Genomic DNA, 17,665 nt, shown 5'->3' with positions numbered 1-17,665 from the left:
TGTGATGGTAAACCAAAACAATGTCATTTTTTTAGACAATAATTAATAATCCTTCCTGTAACTGCTTCTTAGGTTTCAACTCCATATCTTAACAGCAACTTACCTTATGAGCGCAAGATGACGGTGGTGTCAAGAGTAGCTAACCATCAAAATATCGCACAACTAAAGTTGAACACAAGCACGCCTTTGTTTTCAGATTTTTCTTTATTACTTTTTATGTTTCTCCTATTTTTTATTGTTGAACGTATTGCACAAAAGAAACATATTGAAAAATGAAATATTGTACACTGAAAATAAATCAATTTTAGAGTTTCTGTACTCTTTGTGGTAACAAAATAAAGGAAGATGGTTATTTGATAAGAACACGTTTTTGGTGAAAACAGTTCTGCACGCTGTATCTCCTGTCATTAACATATTGAAATGAATAGCAAACTTTTGTATTTAGGCTTTCTTTGCATTTTGTTGACTTGAAATCGCTGCTGTTTCCTTTTACATTTCTGATTGAACTCTTGAAATAAACTGAACAAGTTTTATTGTTTGTTTATCAGGATAAAATACTGCATCTGCCTTGCTATGACTGGGCCTACTCAAGTGCCCCGCCAAATGCACGGTGGCTGTGACAGTGGTATAATGAACCTCGTGTTGCATTATGTCACGTAAATAGCTTGCTCAGGAATACGTGGAATGCGGGCTAAGTACATAGGTTTTGAACTTTCACGGGGGTATTAGTAGAGGGGACATAGATTATGTCATGAAAAGGATATTAATATAATTATTTTCAAAAATCTACATGTAACCTTTTATTTGGGACACCCAGTAGTTACTTATAGTTGCCCTTACCTTTTTGTAGCTTTTGTTCTTCCCTGATCCGTTCTAAACTAGATCTATATCTGTGTTGCTATATGATAACTCTTAGATGGTCTTAAAATGTGTCGGTTTCTTTACTGCATTTGTCTGAAATGATAAAAAAAAATAATGATACATTTATACGGCAGCGATTTTAGGTAGGTATGCTCTATATGGAACATGAATGGAGGGTCTTTGAGAGCTGAAAATGTAATGGTAGAGAGGGTTATTATTTTCAGAGCTGCAAAATATCACAAATAAGGAATGAACTAGCAATATGTTGATCTTTTCATGAGTCTTTCAGCGCTCTATTTAGGTAAAATTCTGGGGTCTTTTGGAGCTGTGCGGTCCAAAAACAGGGGTTCTTTCCTGTAAAACATATACCCGTATGGTTATTTGTGCCCACCCATGCAATGTTAGTACCCTTTATTTCGTTCGCATACATCTTAATATTATGATAATAAATCGGTTACTGAAAAAATCGCTGCATACTGCAGTTACTGTCCGTTTTCCTATACACAATACACAGTGCTCTTCCCATTGACGCGTGACCTCTACAAATAGCCTACCAACTCTAAGAGATATTGCTTTGTATGTCAACAATTGGTTATTACTTACCCATATCATAAATAAAATATCATCCTAATAACCTCTTGATTGTATCACTTATTATCTTTTAAGTGCAACCTATATTATATAAATATACCAAAGCCACCCATCTCAATAATGGCAAAAAATTCTAGAAGGGGAAAGAATAATTCCAGACTTGCTTTTCTTAAAAACAGAGTTGATGTCAAGAAAACATCAGCATCAAATCATATATCCCAAGCTAAGGCGAATATCAAAGCCAAGGCTGACCTGTGTAAGCGGTTTATCTATAATTATTCAGATTATCAACTATCCGATATGAAAATTATTGCACTATCTAAAGGCTTCAAATTTATACCTCTGGGCCAAAGACCACCAAGCACTCAAATCTTGCAAGATTTTCATCAACTTGCACGTAAAATGAGAATGAAATATATCATGCGTGGAAAGTCAAAAAAACGACCTTTATTCAAATTACCATCTACTTGGGACCCACGATCCTCTGACAATATCACGTTAGAGGAATATCTCGATGAAACTAAACTTGAACTCTCGAAATTAAAACGTAGAAATCCTAGTGACAACATGTCTAAAGCTGAAAAAGCTGCATTAAATCAACTCAAAAACAACAAATCTATTGTCATTAAACCCCTTGATTTAATTAACTAAATAATTATGCTGTTGATATAATATGCATATTAATCTGAACTCATATCTTGGTTCGCATCCACATAATTTACAGCTGATGAGTCCCCGTTTATCCGAGGGACGAAACCGGTCCTGTTATTTAAATTATCATTTTTAAATGACTACTATACTAGTATTGTATAGGATTCCTATTTTAATCATGCCTAAAACCTAATAGGCCTACTACCTAGCAATTTGTCAGCATGATGTTTGGTGCGTATCGCGTCCCCATGTCGTTTTGGGCCGTCCCCTTTATTCATTTATTCACGTTAGAAGTATGGGGATTTGCCTAGTTAACGTCGCTGTGTGAAAAATAACCGGCCGATATTAAACGTACTCTTCTAAAATTCTAGAAAATATAGTTTTGTAACATGTCCTAAATTTTTAGCTAATTTAGATGTTTGGAAATGTGCGTACTTTGGTGTTTTAGTTAATGTTATAGGTAATAGTACATTGCCTAGTTGACGTCGCTGTGTGAAAAATAACCGGCCAATATTAAAAGTACTCTTCTAAAATTCTAGAAAATATAGTTTTGTAACATTTTTAATTTAGATGTTTGAACATATTCGTACTTTGGTGTTTTAGGAGAAAAAAATATGAAGAAATATTATTTCCAAACCGCGTTAAGTCAACAATCATTATGTTGCTCATTTTCAAGAATGCTGGTTAACAAAAAGTTTCAGTTTCAGTTTCAGTTTCAGTTTATTTTCACCATACAATATAATACAAAGCAAATAATGAAAGAAAACATTGGTGGGGAGACCAAAAAGAGCAAGGCTCGAAATGTATGGTCACCCTAGAAGTTGCAAATGATGATAATTATAGATTACTACCTTAAATAACTACTAAAAACATGACAACTACAAACACGGAACAGGACTGGGTAAGTGCATAACAGGACCGGACAGGACATGTGCAACTAAACACTAAGGTGAAGGCAGTGATGATGGCATATAGCAAAATTCAAATTAACTATAAGTTACAGGTACAAAATAAACAAACCAATTAAGTTACTGATAATATGACAACAGATATGACTTATATTTCCTTTTAAATACATACAGTGATTTGGCATTCTTTAACTCATGTAAAATTGTATTCCAAATCAGAGGACCTTGTCTTCTAATTGTATTTCTTGCTAAATCAGTGTTGAAATTATACGGACGATAAAATGAGGATATGCGGGTGGGGTAGCTGTGAAAGGACCTGTTTTGAATGAAATAATCGGCAAAATTAACTGGAAGGTTATTGGAAGCATAGTCGTGCATAAATGAACAAAGGGTCAATTTGTGGATGTCATAAATAGTCAGAGTATTAAAATTCTTAAATAAAGGTGGAGTGTGCTCGAGCCAGTGAGAATTTGAGCAGATCCTCATAATTCTTTTTTGTTTTAGATGGATTGAGTGGAGATTGGTGTTATTTGAATCTGCCCAAATTAAATTACAATAAGATAGGTGGGGAAGCACAAGAGTATTGTATAATGAAAACAATGTTTTGGAAGGGAGAACTTCTTTAAGGCGATACAAGATACCACAATACTTAGATAAAATATTAACAACATTTGAAGTATGTTTTGACCAAGTTAAAGACTCGTCTAAGAGAACTCCAAGGAACTTTGTATGGGAAACTCTGGAGATTTTGACTCCGTCAATGAAAATATTTAAATCATTATACACACGATTGCTATACCTGTTTTTAAACATAATGTAATTTGTTTTGTCTACATTTAACGACAACTTATTTGATTTAAACCATACAGAAAGCTTATCTAATTCCTGGTTAACAGTAGTTATTAAATCAGGGAGGTTAGCATGCGAAACAATAACATTTGTGTCATCTGCATAGGTTACAAAAGCAAGTTTATCAGAAGAAAAAGCAATGTCATTTAGGAAAATGATGAAAAGTAAAGGGCCTAAGACTGAACCCTGGGGCACACCACATGTTATATTACGATATGATGAGTTACATTCATCTAAACAAACATACTGAGTTCTATTGGTAAGGTAACTCTTGAACCACTCGAAGGCACTTCCTCTGATACCATAATGATGAAGTTTATCAAGAAGAATGTGATGATCAATCGTATCGAAGGCCTTCGAGAGGTCCAAGAAGATGCCCATTGTATGTAATCTTTTATCAAGGTCTGTAGCAATCTTATCATAGGCGGTAATGAGTGCCATGTAAGAGGAGAGCTTTTTCGGAAACCAAATTGACAATTATGAAGCAAATTATGACATTCAAGAAATTTATACAATCTTTTATGAATAATACTTTCAAAAATTTTGGAAAACACAGGTAAAACAGATATAGGACGATAATTGTTACATAAAGTAGCATCACCAGATTTGTAAATGGGAACGACACGTGCAATTTTAAGTTCATCTGGTACAATACCTGAGCTGATAGACAAATTAAAAACATGACATAAGGGTATTTTAATTAAATCAATAACAATCTTGACAATGTCTGGTTTAATGTCATCAAAACCACTGCTAGTACCAGCTTTAAATGAAGAACAAATATCAACGACTTCCTCAACATCAGTTGGAGATAAGAAAAGAGAGTGCATAGGTGATGGAACTGAATTGAGAAAGTCATTGAATTTTGTGGGAGTTGAAGGAATATTACTAGCTAAATTAGGGCCAACATTAACAAAGTAATCATTTAAACCATCAGCAATTTGCTGTGAATCGGAAACAATAGAACCATTAATGACAAAAGAATCAGACAAAGGCTTCTTCCTTCTATTACCTAAAAGATCATTCAAGACACCCCAAGTCTTTTTAAGATCACGTTTGTGGACATCAAGTAAGTTACAGTAATACTGCTTTTTAGATGCACGAATAACAGAGGTCAGTTTGTTCTTATAATCTGACAAGGCACGCTTGTTAGAAGCAGTTGGTGATGATCTATACTTTCGATAGAGTTTGTCCTTTCTGCTGATAGACCTAAGAATTGCCTTGGTGATCCATGGTTTATGAGGAATGCCTTTAGCCCGAGAGATACGTTTGCGCTTAACAGGAAAAGAGCGATTGTACAAATCATTGAATTTTGTAACAAAATTGGAATAGGCTTTCGTAGGTGATGAATCATTCATAATATTATCCCAATCTGTGAGCTGAAGATGATTCTTAAAGCAATTAATATTATCTTGATTAAATGTACGACAATTTATAAATTTAGGACTATGTTTATGTAAATCAATAGCACCAGTAACTTGAAATACGGGATAGTGATCGGTAATGTTATTAACAAAAATACCCGACTTAATCTGCTTACTAAGAACATTTGTGAATATGTTGTCAAGAATACTCGCTGAATTATTAACAATACGTGTAGGACGGTCTATAAGTGGAAACATATCATGAGAATAAAAATTATTGACAAATTCATTAACCTTGTTGTCGGTGTCATAATGAAGAATATCAAGATTGAAGTCACCGGAGATGTAACACAATTTATTTTCAAGTGAAATACGATCGAGACAGTTAGACAAATCAGAATTAAAAGAATCAACATTAGTACGATGGGCACGGTAAACATTACCAACAATGATGTTTTTGGATTGTGGAGAAATGATTTCAACAAAAATGGATTCAGAATGATCAATATCATTACGATCGGCTTGAATCAAATTTAAATCGGGTCTGGCTTTAAAAGATAATGTATTATGAACATAAAGAGCAGCCCCGCCACTTCTCCTACCTTGACGAGGGATACTTATCAAATTATAATTGGAAATGTCAATCAGGTTTGAATGATCCTCCTTGAACCAGGTCTCGGACAGGGCAATAATCGAAAAGGTGAAATTCAAATTTGAAATAAATGCATTGATAAAATCCTGGTTCTTATTAAAACTACGTACATTTAAATGCAAAATAGAAAACCCAGCTTTAAACGACAAGTTAAAGTCAGATGAAGGATCAAACACATAGTTGCAAGAATTTAAAATGCCAAGGTTTTGAAGGTAATCATGCGATTTGTCATTAATACCAACTTCAAATAAGAAAGGATTGAATTTTAAATCTAACATCTTATTATAATCATAAGAATTATTGAAATAACGAATAGTAAACAGAAATTCACCATCATCAAGAATGTGATTAAATGGGAAAATACCACCAGAGCATTTGTAACAGAACCAATTGTCGTCTTCAAGATTACCATAAACACATCTTTTATGATACATAGCTTTACAGAACTTACATTGAATAGAATTGCAATTCACCTTATAAATACACTTATTACATTGATTACACTCAGCCATCACACTACCAACATATAACAAAGAAACACAAGAAACAAAGAAAAAAAATATGGTAGACAGAAAATAGACGAAAGAAGTCAAAATATGTGTGCAAATTATATGACAGGAAAACAAATTAAAAAAAAATAATACACGAAGAAAATCGAAAAATCTAAACAAGAATATGAAATAATAAGAGAATAAATATATGCAAAAATAAAACTGGGTTGGCGGGTCGGGGACACGGCCAGCACAAAAAAGTGATTATATCATAAGGACAAATAGAGAACATAAAAGAGATGAATAAAACATGTTAATGGGAAATGGAAAAGAAACTCAACAAATGGTGATGAAATATGACTAAACATACTAAAGGCATTAATGATCATGAAAACATATGTCTCAAGCAAACAATGTGTGGAAAAGAGATTTGTTGAAGTAAACCTTGTATAATCCAGGTTGAAGTACATTATTATTTACATGAGAAGATACATGATTTGGTTTACAACTGCTACGGAACAATTCCACAAAACCATTGAAAAACAGTGATTATATCTGAGACAAAAATATTGTAGGCACCAGAGGGCTAGACCTCTAACGTTTCTGAAACAGCACGTTAATTAATCATCAAAAAAAATTAATAGCACTGATATTTAAATATATCGAATTAGAGTCAGATATATCCTTTGCAAAAATTTGATGTTAATTCAAGTCATTTATGAAAGTCATATTGAGCTATTTAGAATGGCACAATAGAGACAGAAGCTCAGTGCAGCATTAATCAGAAACATAGGGATTATTGTCAATAAATAGCTTAACTTCAGTTCCTACTGTCTTGATAACAGCCTTCTTGCCATCCGCGATTGCTTGTCTCTTGATCGGCAAAAGCTGCTGTCTTCGCATCTGCAATTCCCTGGGTAGATGAGGAGATATTCCAAATCTGCCTGCGGATTTCTTCAAACGAGGGGCCAATCGGAGCACATGGTCACGATCTTTCATCTGAATAAATTTGGCGATGATTGGGTCTGGCTTAGATTGGTCACTGCGCTTAGAGGGGAGACGGTGGCAGTTAGCAAAGAGAATTGTTTCTGAATTCTCATACTTTAACTCATCCTTCAGAAAAAAACGCAAGACAGCTTCACAGTCTTCATCGGCTGACCTCTTCTCAATACCGTAAAAGAGGAGATTCGCCTTTTTACTGTACATATCTGCTTCCAGACGTTGCTTTCTCAATTCCGTAATTTCTTTCATTAGCAAGTTGCGAACCCCAGGTACTGTTTCTTCTTTAATTACACGCACCTCGTTGTCAACAAAATCCAAACTCAATTTCAGGTCAGTTACATCAGATTTAATTTCGACAATCTCGGATTTGATATTCTGAATTTGTTTGGAAATGGAAGCAAAGTTCTGCTTATTCTCCAGTCTCATAGTGTCTAAAAGGGCTTTCAATTCGGGATCCATAACGAATTATAGTTCGTAATCAGCCGAAGAGCAATTGAGTGACCAGCTGGTATAAGGTGCGGTGGAGCGTGGTAAGCACACGTACACTCAAATAAGAACAGTTTATAATCTGCCGAACAGCATGCACGTACACAAATACAATGTAATGGTGAGCACACGGTGAATACGGAAATTGAATGAAGCGGGTAAACACGCAGTCTGTGGCCGATGATTATGAGACAAAATCAGTCAAATTTAGCAACGGAAGGCTTTAAAAAGACATACCAAGCAGATGTGAATGGTCAGGAGAGTTCCAATAATCAGATGTAGTAAAAATGTAGCATAAAGAATCCCGTTATCAGTCACATAGCTGGGCCATACACGACGACACAAAATTAAACGTGTGTAGCGTCCGCCATCAATCGATCATTTGAGCAGGCCATTGTCTCATTTCGTGAACAAAGGTCCACATACCATTGTTTCCTTGCGTTTCCTTTATAATCGGTTACCCAACTGAAGCTATAAATACCAGCTCATTGCGATACCGCACATATAAAACAGACACATGTGCACAACCAGAGAAGATCTGATTTAATCAGTTGAGCTGTTTTCAATGAGTGTTGTCTTGGTTTAATAGCTTTTAATGGGGTTTAAGTCCTGGAAAGGTCGCGGTGAATTCTACTGTAGACATGACTGCATCATGGTATACAATCGAGTAGAGACAAACGGTCGTAAGTGATAGCGATCGCTTGCCTCAGACAAAAATGCTGATTATTAGCTTTCTTCCGATAACAAAAATCTCAGTTTGTTGATGAAAGAATAGAGGATGATGTTGTCTATCTGCAGGTCACTCCCTAAATGTTTTACTATGCAAAATATTGCGCAATTCTGTCATGAACCTTTTATTAATAAAACTGAAATGAAATGAACTGAACTGAACTGAACTGAAATGAAATGAAATGAAATGAAATGAAATGAAATGAAATGAAATGAAATGAAATGAAATGAAATGAAATTCACATCTTCACCCCCTCTTAGCTATAAGCTGCTTGGAATATTAAACACGAATAACTTGCTTGCGATGTGGATGACACCTGAGTTAGTTTTCATTCGGATTTTATGTTGCACTTTTACCATATTGATAAATCAGTAATATTTCAATTCGCTCGATCCCCAGCAAAAGTCAATTAATTTCTTCATCTTCATACCAGTATGTACTTTCAACATTTGCGCATTTGAGCATTCATTTATATTCAAGGTTTTCCGGAGTTGATTTTAATAAAGCGAGTATAACTGACTTTATAGATTTACAAGAAACATGCGATTTCTGAAATCGTTAACACAAAGTTTTATTGTAAAACAGCATTACTTCAAACAACACAGGTATTTTAATACCTGTGTTATTTGAAGTAATTCAACTCTCCGTGGGTGAATTTCTCACTTAGATTAAATCGTTGATCAAATGGTTACCATAACATATTCTCTTGTTCAACCAAACAAAATTTATTTTCTTTATTTATTAATATCAAGCTTCAAATAATATTGTAAAAATACTTTCCAATTCATCTCCACGGTGCATGTTCTATAGTTATTCTATCACAGTAAAGAATATGATTCTGTTAAAATGCAACACATTTCAGTACCTCCTAAATTTGAATATTTTACAAGCCATTTTGCTGTATGTTGGTAACATTTAGAGTTCAAAGGGTAAGTATGACGTCGATAACTAAAATATAAAAGATTTAGAAAAACTTTCAGGTTGTAAATGGCTATTAAAAATGTCATATTAATACCGGAAGAAGAAATTGGCAGAATAAATGGAGGAAGACGTAGAAGAAATAAATGACGCATAGAAAGATTTTCATTTTGCATTAAATAAATAAATTGTTTGAATTGCGTAACATAGGGTTAACCCTAGAGGTAAGAAGGGGAGGGGATTGTACCACCCCCCCGTCCCAAGAATTTTTTTTATCCGTCGTAAAAAAACGCACACGTTTACGCCCAAACGACCTAAGCTGATCGTAATTCCATCATATGACCATGGAGAGGGGGTGGTGAGGCCCCAATGATTTTCATTTCGCTCTTGTGAAATTATTTCAAGAGCTATTGACTTTTTACTTTCTTAGTTAGATGAAAATAGTAATTTTCTTTTATATTTAGGAGAAAATTTCGTGAAAATCACATTTTTGTAGAATTTTAGCCGAAAATCAAGCTTGCCTTTACTTTTGTACATAGCCAGAATTTCTCAAATTTGAACGGGCGCCCTCATATTATGATGTCATATCGACATTGTGTGTGGAATGTTTGTACTTATTTAGTATCAATAGATAGAGGATATATTTAGCTATACGGTAGTACCAATATGATATTTGACGTTTATAATTGAAAATTAGGGGGTTGCACCCCACCCCACCCCTTCGTAGTCGGTTCCAAAATATGGCTCAGTAGTTCAAGGGTTAAAAATAGGACAGGTAGGTAGGGTTTTTTATATATTTTTTTATCCCAAACTTGCCCAATCGATACCTGCTTTTGAATATACTTAAGACAACGGTACACACCGATATTGACCTGGTGTTAAAATACGTGGATTTTTCATACTTTTGCTTTTAAGTGCGCCCTCCTTTTTGGGGACTAGATAGGAACACATCGGCTGGGTGGGAAAACCGAAGTTCAGAGGTTAAATTTAACGAACATTTTCTCAAAACTTTAGAATAATGGTAGAAACCACGTTATTTCTGCATGCTATTGTGAAATTTTCATATTTATGGCTATAGAGTATGGTATTTTTCAGTGATTTTAACCTTTAGGAGCATGTTTAAAGAATGCTGTAATATACTGCGCCAAAATAGTATCCTTACACTTGGAAAAATAATCACAATGTCAAAAATGAACCATATTGGAATAAATTGCCTAAGATTATGACACCACATTGAATCCAATGTGACATCAAGAAGTAAAGTTACAAGCAATTGAATAGACGAGGATCCAGTTTTAAAAGTGACAGAAAAGCGCAACAAAGAGACAACACAGTTTCTTCAATGAAGCTTTTTTCAGTTTTTATATCAGTTTTTACTTCTCTGTACTTTTCATAACTTTAATTTTATTTATCAGTTCATTTGTTTCAGTTTTATTTTGTTCCTTTTGTTTTAAATTAAAGGTTAGCCATTCACAACTCTCAAACCAGATGTCTAGTCCGTGGAGTTTTGAATAGGCCAGTTTGTCACTTTTAAAAGTGGACCTTCGTCTATGCTTGTAACTTTACTTCTTGAGGTTGCATTGTATTCAATTTGGAGTCTTAATGTGCCGGATTAAAAAACAAATTATTCCAATATGGTTCAGTTTTGAAATTGTGATTATTTTTCCAAGTGTAAGGATACCTATTTGGCGCAGTATAGTTATATTAAACAATCCGGTTCAACTTCACTTTTACACACATGAGCTATATAATTTTTTTTAATTCACCAAGCGAAAGTTTATTTCACCTGAATTAAATTATTTAAGGGCGTACTATATATTGGTTTGATTGGTCTAAAAAAATATTTTTTCATTTATAGCTAGGCGATATATGCACGGATCATGTGAAAAAAAATAAAAAAAAAACGGTGCTTTTAAACCATTGTATAGTAAGTCATTTTAGCCCTATTATATTTTTTGTTTACTGTATCCTAGTAACTCAGATGCGTGTTTCATAACAAACCATAATTAATTCTTTTCAACATGTTCAAGTAGGGTACATGAATAGAAAACATTAAATCCTTTGTTATACTCTCTATAGAAAATCTAGTGGTACATGCAAAATATATAACACTGAATAAATTAAATAAACACTTACACAATGGATGCATAGTCATTAGTCAGTTTAATACTATAATGTGTTGTTAGGAGAAGAAAAGGCTATTAGGTCACCGTATGTCAGGTTATAGGTCAATTGGTTCAGGTCAAAGTTAAGCATCAATTTTGAATACACATGTGAGAGTCTGTGATATCATAATGAGGAATAATTTTGAGATTCTGTCTTTAACTGGATATATATCGAGAAGTGCAAGGTGGATATACTAATATACCTTGAGATGTAAATGGTGAGTACAATTTAAAATGCTTAGTTGAGATGGATTTCAAAAAAAATAACTATAAAATAGTTACCAAAATCACAAAAGTTAAGCTTACGGAAAACTACCCAATATGGTGGTATATGTGACAAGAAATACAATTTTTTTCAACATTGCTGTAGTATGGTTGTGGTAACCTGTTACCTGTGGCTTAATTAAGTTTCAGTGAAATAATGTCGCAAGTTAAAAATACAAAATATAGCTCAACATTGAAAATAGAAGCATTTTAACCAGTTCCTTTTTGATAGTTGTGGAGCACCAAGTTCATGAAGTCATAAATAAATCAGGAACCACTTATTCCCATTTTACATATCAACTTTATTTCCCTAACGTGTTAGCAACACATATCCAAAATTTTAACGAAATCCGTTGATAGTAAACTTTCCAAAATGAAGTGAATTTAAATCATCAGTGATGTACCACCTTTTGGCTTCTACTTTTAAAAGCATGTAAGCTACGTTGATACCGTTGCCACCAATAAAACGAGATTTTTTTTTTGTAATTTTTTTTTGTAATGCAAAAAAATGCAAAAAAAAAAAAAATCAATGGGTGTAGTACCCCCTTAATAACAAAACAATTTCTAACGGTTTTTGAAAAATTGATTTAAATATAAATGCAAATTAACTTTATTTTGATAGATATTAATAACAAAATACCACTCATTGACGTAATGTACATTTATAAATTGTATATTTTACTTATACTTGTTTACTTTAAACCAGGACATAATGGTATTTTAAAAGATACTCTATTTAAAATAGGAGCGTTGCATTGCGGGATACCATATATTTTGGGACTGTTCTTAAAATAACGATAAAATTGTCGAATGAGAAACATTGTATCATTTTTTCTAAATATTGTAGCAAAATGTTAACTTATAAATAATTTTCGTAAATGTTCGTTTCCTAAAAGTTGACACAATGGCTTTGTAAAACTACCTTATTAAGAGTATCATATAGTTTTTAAATGTTGGTGAATTGTGGGGGTAAATATTTCAGCCATATTTTTCATTTATTTTATATTGACACATTGAAATGTACTGCTTACACCGCCACAGGAGATCACAAAAGAAAAACAAGGCCTTTACTTGTGTTTTTATTGTTTTCAGATACTTAATAATTAACATATAATTCCATTCATTCACCTCTAGGTCTAGCCACAAAGACGCAAAGTGGCCCAAGTGGTTTTACGAATAGTTGATCATAATTTGCTCAATATTGCTTGTTGATTGCAAAGCCCCACTCCCTGGGCAGTGGGCACGCGCCTGGTTTACCGTAATTTGTTGATCTATTTTGAGCCACATAATCATAACATAACCCTACCCCTATCAATAAAATACAAGTGTCCATATTTCTCCGAATTCATCCCATGCACGCCACAATGCATGCCAAAAATCGCTCCCCTCCCCCTCGTTGACTGGCCAAAAATTCATTGTTCCCTCCTTTTTTTGCCTTGCCAAAATATTCACCCCCCCATGACTTGGGATTTTTGTTACTTGGACTAAGATAACAAAATAATATTAAAGATAAATTTCACCGTACGATCAGAAGATTAGTTCCCGATTGATGCACACAGTTTATATAATATGCGGGCCTTGGAAACTGGTTATTTGCATAATAAATACAATATTAAATCCTTTTCTATAGCACGTTTGTGCGTAAATGGTACGATCATGACCAAACATTTACGCACAAACGTGCTATAGTAAAGGGATTTTAAATATTAAAATATTGTATTTATTATGCAAATAACCAGTTTCTATGGCCCACATAACTGTGTGCATCAATCGGGAACTAATCTTCTCATTTTTTTCGTGGTGAAGGCCGCTCTTTATATACATCAATGAACATCAAAAGAATTTGCTGTACCGCCATGGTTTGGAAAAGTATAGTCTCCTCCGCAGCCAGTGTGTTTACGCGTAACCAAACTGGCTGCGCAGGAGACTTCTATTCATAAATATGCGTCATCGGTCTGTTGCATTGAACTTATCATTTCGCTTGGACGCTGAAAAGGACCGTATGAGCCAGCATTTTAGCAACACAATTTATCTTTTTCCAGGAGAAATATTAATTTAAAAAAATTGCAAGTGTCAATGGAGTTTTTTTTGTAATATATATGCCCTTTAAGTTAAGTTTGATTTGAAGACATTTCGTTCTAAACGTTCTGGTGGAAAACGAGAGCAGATTGAAGTTAAAGAAAAATAGCGGGTATTATTTGTGTATGGATTTTAAATTTTATTAATATGAAAAAATACAAGCAAATTAGTTTGTTTTGCTTTTGTTGGTTTGTTTTTTGTTTTGTTTTTATGAAAGAAAATAAGATTTGTACATAAACATGACGTAAAAGTGTTTTAAATAAGATAAAAGATAAAATATTTATGATACATAATAATAACAATGAAAAAAAAACATTCATCTTCTTCTTCCAAAATATGACACTACCCAATCAAGGGTTGTGCGATAATCATGTGTAACCCGTTGGTGAATTCTCAAAATGGTCTGCCAAAATGGCCCCTCCCGCCATGCCTCTATAATTCACTACCCGGGAGGTACACGTAATTATTGTGCCACCCCTTAAACTAGAAAAATGCTTAAACATTGAGTTACACAATGTTTGCTCATTATAATAATAAATATTGTAATTTAGATTAAAACAAGTAGAAAATAAAAGCCCCACGTTTATTGTGTTATGTTGTTCTTCCTTACCTTTTGCAGTATCTGCTTTTCCCTTAGCCGTTCTCATTTAAATCTGTAAGCCTGTATTGCTATAATGTACCAACTCTCAGATGGTCTCAAAATGTTTCTATTTCTTTACTGCATTCGTCTGAAAAAAATAATTAATTATGAAAAATATATATTATGTTCATTGGTTACGTCCATATATGGTGGGGGATTGCACATAATTAATGGGGTATGCTCCATGTTGAACATGATATTGTGGGTCTTTGGGAGCTGTCAACGTAACGATAAATGGGGTTCTTTCAGAGCTGCCAAATAGTAAGGTTAAGGGAGAAATGAGCAATGTCTTTAGAGCTTAAATCATCAAAATCGTGAGTCTTTCTGCGTTTTTTTCGGTAAAATTCATGAGTCTTTCGGAGCTGCGCAATCCAAAAAATAGGGAGTCTTCTTGGTGGAGTATACCATGTACCTCCATTTTAAAATGATACTGGACGCTGAATTAAAAAAGAGGAAGTTATTATTCAGGATCAGGAGGAACAATGTCATAGGATAGGCATAAAAGAAGCCAACTGGGAGTGTATTGAGCAACCATCACTAAACAAGAAAGTAGGACTCCGCTTTAACTTATCTCATGCATGGGATACCTAGCCGTCTATCATGTGGTTTCAGACGCAACGTAGATTTGTTTTCAAAACTTCGTTTTATGATGTGCTTGGGAGGTGGACCTATTTTTTTTTAAATCCACATTATTTTTTTCATATATTGCTATTGGATAAGGAAATTAACGTTCAAATCTCATAATAACATGATAACAAAAAATTGTAAGCATTATGAAGTTTACAGCTGTGAGTTTTAAGATGTGCGTGTGAGTTTATTTCCAAAAATGATTTGGGTTTATATAATATTTTATTTACTTATTACATCATATATCCAGGATACACCGATCAGCAAAAATCTTGTTCTTACATGGAACCCGGTATCATATAACAATTATTGCACAATCATAGTAATTTAAATTGCGCATAAAAGTACAACAAACTCGATTCAAACCAACATGACAAAAATAAATTGAATATCTGTACATAACAATATACACGAAACATGATTAAAACACATACATATTCTTTCAACATTTGACACTGTACATATCTTCAAATATTGTAAATAGCTGCATGTAATTTAGATTAAAACAAGTAGAAAATAATGGTCTTACGTTAATTGCAGTCGTTGCTTACCTTGTTGTAGTATTTCCTTTTCCCTAAACCGTACATCTAGACCTGTAAGACTGTGTTGTATAAAATGATAACTCTCAGATACTCCCTGAATGTTTTTGCTTTCTTTACAGCAGTCATCTGATCGGGTAATAAATGGTATACTCTTTTGTTACTCTAATAATTATGTACATGGCGCTGTTCCATTATAATATTATGTATGCGCATGAGCATGAGCATGAGCAATACAATAATTATTGTAAACTGGAAATGGGGGATTTTTAGGAGCTGACGGCTTTGGCGATGAAAAAAGCCTGTTCTACACCCGGGGGTGGGGGCACTCTAATATGAGAGTGACGTACCTGTGCCCACCAACGTACGAAACTAGGGGTCTATCAGTGTAGAAATTTACAGAAAAAAGGGGGTCATTCGGTGTTGGCAATGTCAAAAATGGGGTGATGGGGGTGATTTTTTATGAGAGCGACCAAAATTTCATATCATTAACAATGAAAAATAGTTTTTACCCAATTTTACAGTGCAAAAATAGACAAAACTCATTTAATATTTTCAAAAGGCGCGCGAAGCGCGCCGAAATTTCAATATTTAGGTCTTATTGTTCAAAAAAGGGGGTCATTCAGTGTAGGCTACTGAAAAAAAACAGGGTCATTGGGTGTAGGATTTGCCAAAAATATCGGGGTCATTTCATGGGCACATGGCGTATGTCAAAATATGGGAGTGCCCCCGGGGTTCTACAGGCCCTAGCGACCTAGAAGTTTCGTTTTGGAGAATTTTGTTTTTACATTTTTAACCCCCAGGAAAAACGGAAGAAAGAAAGAAAGAAAAAAATTCTCGACCGACCGACACTACTGGAAAGGTCCGTCCGCCCGTAAAACATGTCACGGTGATTTTTTGTAGCCTTAGCGGTAAATGGTGTTCTTTCGTAGATGTGAACTGTTTTTTTTTTGGGGGGGGGGGCTATCTGGTTAGTCAGAAAGCCACGAAACAATAGTAATTGTTGGTATTTAGTTTCTGCATAAACCTGCCAGTTGACCAGGCCAACGACAGTGGACCTTTAAGTCCATCCACTTATAATTGGATTTTGATACGAAAAATGATATAAATTCAGGACCAATTACTAATAATTACACCCTTTGGGCGACATTTCTCCCAGCTGGCCAAGCTCACTCCAATTATGAACCACAGTGAATAAGCCAAAAGGTACAAAAATGTTATGTAATAATGTTATTATGGAACCTGTTAGCACACTTTTCACACCATATTGACAGCTCTATTAATAGAGGATCAGCAGGGGATAATTGGAGGGTCCATATACCTTCCTCGAGTCAGTAAAGTAAAATCAAATTTTGAGGTTTTCTCAAAAACTGTTAAGTTTTGAAAGATTCTGTTACGCCAGTTGGATTCCGTGGATCATTTCCTTTCTAAAAATGTATACTTTTATATACTTTTAGTAATTACATTTGGAGTAACAATAAAAATCGATATCTAAATTACTGACTCGGTAATAATAATAATAATAATTATACACCGACTTAGAGAGCGCCTTTTAAATGAAGAAACACAGCGCTATGAAAAAGGAAAAATGCAAGAGGGAGGAAACATTAGGTGAATAGGTGAGTTTTCGGGTTCTTTTTGTATGTTTGGACATTGGAAGAGTCACGAATGTGGGAAGGCAAGCCATTCCATAAAACAGGGGCAATGGTGAAAAAAGTTTTGTCACCAGCCAACTTGTGGGATCTCGGAATGGAAAGGCGAGTGGCAGCAGTAGAGCCGAATGACGGGTGTGAAGGATGGAGGACAGGTAATCAGGTGTAGATGAAGCACGAACCTTATAAACATGGA

The 17,665-nt window shown here is 34.3% G+C and overlaps 1 long non-coding RNA gene across 1 annotated transcript; it reads right to left on the bottom strand.

The window, feature by feature from the left end:
• Window positions 1-925: 925 nt before the first annotated feature.
• On the bottom strand, window positions 926-15,907 carry LOC140137229 (uncharacterized). The gene is made up of 3 exons (XR_011856811.1): window positions 15,830-15,907; window positions 14,622-14,739; window positions 926-954 (listed from the first exon to the last, which is right to left on the bottom strand). It is a non-coding gene; the product is annotated as an uncharacterized lncRNA (long non-coding RNA).
• Between the last annotated feature and the right edge of the window lie 1,758 nt (window positions 15,908-17,665).

Source organism: Amphiura filiformis, chromosome 2 (genome assembly GCF_039555335.1).
Source record: "Amphiura filiformis chromosome 2, Afil_fr2py, whole genome shotgun sequence".
NCBI classification, from domain to species: domain Eukaryota; kingdom Metazoa; phylum Echinodermata; class Ophiuroidea; order Amphilepidida; family Amphiuridae; genus Amphiura; species Amphiura filiformis.
Note: the sequence above shows the minus strand (reverse complement) of the source record. Positions and strands in the feature narration are given on the sequence as shown.